Below are 6,701 nucleotides of genomic sequence, written 5' to 3'. Positions count from 1 at the left end.
TTTTTTTTTTCTAAATGTAAGTTTATAGTATATCACAAAGATACAATATAAAATTACTAGATTTGTTTTTATTTTTATTATAGTAATTAATCAAAATGGTTGTTTTATTTATAATTTGATATGTTTTCTTAATTTTCTGTGGTATTATTTACAACTGTAAATTGATTATTGACATAAAACTCGTTGGTTATCTCATTTTGCAATATATAAATTTTGTGTGTTATTTTATTTTTAGTGTAATTTTGTATATACTTTCTTCTTCTATTAATTATTTATTTTAAATACTGTATATATGATGCAAATGTGTTCATATTACGAAAGACTGGATGTATATGACACACCAAAAAAGAAAAAAATTGCAACATAGAACTAAAAGTGACAAGACATTCTCTGTTTCAGATGAGGTATATTTTCTACTGGAAAAGGCAAAAATTAGCAATTTGTAAATTATAATCACGTTATAAACTATTTTAAACATTAAATAGTAGAAATAATAAAATTAGACATTAAACCAACACAGCGATTGACCGATGAAAAAAAATTAAAATAAATTAAATAATTTATAAATTATAACATAATCACAACTCAAATCTTAACGTGAAAATTAAAAAAAAGTGAAGTTCAAAAATATTTTCATTTATTGTTTCAAACCAGATTTACAGTAAAGTCAATTTTTTTAGGTGATAAAAAATATATTGGGATATGCATTTATTGCTAAACATAATTATGAATTAAAATGAGCATAAAAATCCATTGAATTTCTAATTGTTCAAAGTTAAATAAAAAAGACACTAATGCATTTTTTATTTATATTAATTATAATATGGTTTAGATAAAGTTTATTTAATGTATATGTTATTTTAAAAATAATATCAATAACAAATAAGAAATATTTGCTCGTGCAGTGAAATTGTAATTTTGATTGGAGTATGGATGGTGGGCGTTTTTATTTAATTACTATACGAAATGTTTTTGTTGTTATAATTGATTTTATTCTATTAAAATGTTATTATTTCCAGTTTTATATTTGGAACTTTCAGAATGTTATTTTATCCATTTAGCTATATAGAAAACCATATACAATGTATATCTCATCTAAAAAGGAAACTCAATTTATTTTAACATCGATCAAAACCTTGTAACTGTTATATTTACCATGTACGGCTCACCAGACCGATCTGGTAGTAATTCAATGTGTTATTAAAAAGCAAAATATTAACTTTTTAAAAAGTATTTATTCATTGATCCAATCAATGCTAAAGAAATCACATATTACAAAATTGAAAAAAAAAAACCTTTCATAAATAAATTAAATACAGTTTAAAATTAAAAAATCTAAACATTTATTAAAAATGACTCAGATATATAAACAATAAAGGGTTTCCAAAGGTTTTTTTGTGTTTAACAGTTTAGTAGTCATTGAATATCTTTATATTTAATAAAATATTGTTCTCATTTAAACGTAGGATACATTAAGGAATGGTAAAATTTATATATAGACGTATATATATAAAGTACAAAAAGGAACAAAACATATATTTATACTTGATAGTTCAGAGAAAATTATATTATATTACAATGACTTAGGGAAATGGTTTAGATAGCTTGTTTGCCATAATATATTATATTAAACTGTTTACCGAAATCAGCAGATATGGAAGATGTAGGTGGGATGGATTGGTTCCTTCTAGTGGCTTCATTCTCTTCCAACCCTGTCTTTCTTCCTCTCTCAAGCCTGCTCCTCTCTCTTTTATGTCTTCGCCTTAAATGCCTTTTTTCCTGGTCTAGTTGTCCTGCCCCTTTTCTCCCACCTCCCCTTAGGGGCGTTACCTTTTTTTTAAGCTAATTCCTCATTGGCCATAAGTGACAAAACGCCCCCTAGGTGGGCGTTCCTCCAGGCCCGAGAGGAGTGGGTAAGTTTGACATGTCTAGGAAGGGTTTGTACCTGCTTAGTTGGCATCTGATCCTTCGGCAAAAACTGTGGTATGTTAAGGTGATAAATGCTCTGATACGGAACCCCTGTGGTAAACAAACACAGGTGTGTGTTTGTATTAAACAGAGACACTGCGAAGTGTTCCTTGAAAGATAACCCACCTTAGCCAGGTATCGGAACATATGGCGAAAAACCTTAATAATAAGAATTGTTAAATTGTCAATTCATATCAGTTTAACCCTTCTACTATAAGAATTTAGTTTTGTTAAATTGACAAAATAAAATTGTAAGGGTTGAGTCCAAGAAAAAAGTGGAGTCTATGTTAGTAATAAAAAAAGATATAGAAATTACGAATCACTAATGATACGAGAGCTTAAGAGATTTTTTTCATGATATCAAGTCATTTCCTTTCTTTTTATTAATTTTGTTTCAGATAAAGTTTATTGAATTTATGATTTTTTTAAAACATATAACTTACTACAGTATTCTAAGCGCTAAACAATAGTAAACGGGATTGAGTAATATAAGTTTAACAAACTGTATTCTAAATTAAATATATTATTAACGTTATGTCAAACATTAAGTTAAATGCGATTCTCTCATTCATTTTCATATTTGAATGAATTTATAGTTTGTATGTAAATTCATATATTCATAATTTGTACTCTGAAATAACAGCCTGAGTGTTTATAGACACGCCTCAGTCATATTATTAAATAATTTTTAGACAAAAAGCAAAACATTACTAAGGAATGTTACGCTCGATTCAGTTGAAGTAATAAATTTTCAGTTTAACTGAGGCAATAACGTGGTGCTCCCTCGGGTGAAAGCTAATAGCGAGATCAAATTATCAAATGAAAAATTAATTACATTTCGCTATCTTACAAAGCGGATTAGCTTAGGCCGAGGAAATAATGGACTATTCAACATTAATCAAAGGGCCTTAATCAGGACTTGGGAGGATTCCATCGATAAAGGATGCAGGCTGTTATATCCCCTGGATGATATATTCACTAAAAGAAATGATAGTTATAAAAAAAAACAAACACACAAAATACAGTATATATATATATTTACTGCCGGAGAATATATCATTTAAGACTGTGACAGATATTAAAAATGTTCGACTATAGGAATGCATATGAAAAAATATAGAACTAACAGTTCAAAACCTCAGCAAAATAAATAGTACACAAACTGAAACATTCACCTGATAAATTTACTTTGAAACAGAATTAGAATAATGAGATAAAATATATAATACTTTAAATTTGATTACGAATCCTCTACATCTGCTATCTTGACCTGTAATCTCTTTACTGACCTGCTCGACCGACCACCGAAGAAGAAGTTCCATCACCTCTTTGATATTTTAAAGCGGTACCTTTTCTTTATTTTTATTTGTCGAAAATCTTTATGAGCTGTCCCCACTTCAATAGTTTTGGCTCTTTCTACCTTTTAACAAACTCTAACAGCAGAATATAACAAACTTTGGCAAATCTCTTTTTTTATTCTTTGGACAAAAATAAGAGATCATGAAGGTTTACGATTATCTCATGGTTTTTGTTAATACCTTCCAACTCTCTGGAGTTGCACCTGGTTACTAACGTATATATCTTAATCCTAATATAACAATTTAAATATTATTCAAGGATTTTTATTTATAACTATTTATATCATCCAAATTATGATACGACTAATATAAATTTGATTTTATTACAATGACAATGGTTTATGTCAGTTGACCTTACTATATATATTTACAAATATGCAATGCTAACTCTATTACTAATTTTTAGATAATTATTTAATTGTTTTTGTGTAAATAACAATAACAAAGTATGCTTTTTATTGAGACAAATGTGCCAGAAAGCCTTGAGTATTCTGGTAAATATCGTCACATTCTCTCTATCGTCCTATAAAAGGCCGGCATCAGTGAGGTCATTACGGCCACCGGCTGCCGGCGACGACCGTCGGGGCCGGAATGCAGATGGCTTTTGCCGACTGACTGATGTCCGCTCAGTCCCACACGCATTAATGTAATAATTTATTTTTGCCGTGTTTATTATTATTCATAAATATTATTCTTTATTTGTATTAATATAAGTGTATATATTAATACAAATGTGTGAGTGTGTTTTTTTCTTAAGCTACCTCACTCGATGCAATAATTTTGATACTCTACTTATAGATCGCTGTCACTTCTCACAATATTTTTATAGTAATATTGGATTTAGAATAACAAATATTTTCTTTATTAAGAGAAGATATTTTTTATTCCTCTTTAGAACTGGAAGTGTATTCACTCAAAAATAATATTTGGAGCTTTTTATTTTTTCTTGCATTATATAATGCATAATAGGGCGTTGTTATATTTTTAATCAGCATATAAAAATGCATGCTTATATCAATATGCTCGAAAACCTGGGAAAATCTATTTTAAGCTAATATTTAAAAAGTGATATAGGACTGTCGCTCCGCGAGGGTCCGGCGTAGTATGAATTATGAACCATACTGAAGTGTGAATGTTTAAATGAAAATAAAAATAATAATAACAGAAAAATATAAAAAATTATAATAATTTAAAAAAAAATGAAATATAAAAATAAAATACGAAACATGGACGTTGATGACTATTGGGTTTTACGCCATAATGCCCCTATTTACAACAAATTATATATATATAATTTGGATGAATTTGTTAAGCTTCTTGTGGGGAGGCATATGTTTTAATGTAATCAAAAAAATGAAAAAATATACAAAATTACAAAAAAAAATTTACTCCTAGGCATTACCTCTTGCCTATTCTGTATAGTAGAAAAAAATGTTTTTGTGCCGTCCCAAGCCGTTAACATTTGAAGGTGAATTGATTTTAAATCATTAGTATTAGGAAATGAAATTTCAATGAGAAGTACCTCTGTTAATTAAATGAAATATCACTTTAATTTTATATAAAAATATTTTATCATTCTAGAATCTGACGCATTTCATTTCTTTCTCGTCTAGACCAATTTGGTCTGCTGCGACTAAAAAGGTTGCACATTTTAAATAATTACGGTTTTTTTGCATTACTATCACTGAAAGTCGAAATATTTTCAGTTTTATAATAAATATAAAAATAGTTTTACATCATATAGTTACAGCTATGTACGCTTCAGCATACTCTAATAAATTTCAATTTTACCATCACACAGGCTGTGGAAAATATAGAACAGTTGTTTACAGAACTGAGTTCTAACAGATTTAGGCGAAGCATGTGAGATACGCTAATGATGTAGCACATATTTGAGACAGCAAACATAAATTTACTGCCAGTGCCCCGTTGTTTACTGTTTGACGTGGAAACAATTTACCCTTGTACGTTCCAACAAATATAGTGGTCACTCAAATAGAAGGACCTTGTAGAAACCTCACGTTCACCTCAGCTCATTTCATTGCGTTGTTGTATGGGATAGTTTATTTTAATGCAAAGAAACATTAGTTAAAACAGTTAATTTTAAAACAGAAGACATTTAATTTACATGCATATTATCAAAGGTTTTCCAATTTCATTTATTCATTTAATTCAGGCATTTTTTAAATATTGTTCAATTTAGCTATCTTAAAGTTTCCTCTTCCCGTTCTAAGTAAATATTTCAAAAGTGACATAAGTCTTAGCCGGGTGAGTCCGGCGGGGAAGGATTGCCTTTTTTCGTATGTTATGATCCCCTCTTGAGTAATTGTGACGCCTGTATAACTGAGATCAAATTTACCAAATGTATTATAATGTACAGTTGTAAATAGCAATAAATAAATATTTTAAAAAAATGAAACGTATAACTATGGTCTGCATTTATGTGATGTCATATTTTTTTTCTATTTTCCAAAAATATCTAAATAAGATATTCGGCCATAAAAGAGAGTAACTGAAAAATTTGAAAATCTTTGTTAATTAGAATGTTTAATTTTTAACCACGAGTAATTTACCAAAACTTAATATCAACATTACTGTTTAAACAAATAATTCCTAATGATTCTTTAACAATTTATGATATCAGCCTTGAAAAATCCTGCGATAACAAAAACTTGTAGTCATGAACATTACAGTTTAATTTCAGATTAATTTACGTTAGTAACTGAGTTTTTGCTACCCATATTTAATTATTATAACTATATTTAACTAAAGCAGTCCGTGTTCTCTTATCGTAGATATTGCGGATAATGTATGTCTAGTGTTTGTCTAAAGCAGTTAAATAATCCAACTTAATAATTTAAAAAAAAATTAATGAGGATAAATAAATAACAGAAGAATAAAGGTTTAATAAATAAATTATATATAGAGATTAAAAGGAAGAAGGAGATAGAAGATAAAATCTTCTAAGGAATGGACTAACGACTACTACATTGGAAGGTTTCCTTCGTTATATTTATAATTCCTTAACTACCTTAGAAAAAAAAAAGAAAAGCATATATATTAGTTAAACAATTATTTTTTAAATTCTCAATCAGTATGTTCTAAGATTCTGTGAGTTCAAAATATAAGTAAAAATAGTTGTAATGCAAATAAAATAAAATTAAATAACATGCAATACATGTTTGTTTTTTATCTATTCTCGTTCCTCAAAGGATTTCTTTCAATTATTGTAAATCGTATTACAGATTCATAAATGGACATGTTCCTCCATGGGAATCATTTGTAGAACTTCTTTTATCGGTATTACTAATTTATCAAATAATCTCTTTTGTAATTGGTATTGGTTCCTTTAAGAACCTCTTTTGTAGGATATCA

The sequence above is a fragment of the Halyomorpha halys genome, unplaced genomic scaffold (genome assembly GCF_000696795.3).
Source record: "Halyomorpha halys isolate HHAL.00 unplaced genomic scaffold, Hhal_1.1 Scaffold2107.1, whole genome shotgun sequence".
In the NCBI taxonomy this organism is placed as follows: domain Eukaryota; kingdom Metazoa; phylum Arthropoda; class Insecta; order Hemiptera; family Pentatomidae; genus Halyomorpha; species Halyomorpha halys.
The sequence above is the reverse complement of the archived record's forward strand: the minus strand, read 5'-3'. Positions refer to the sequence as shown.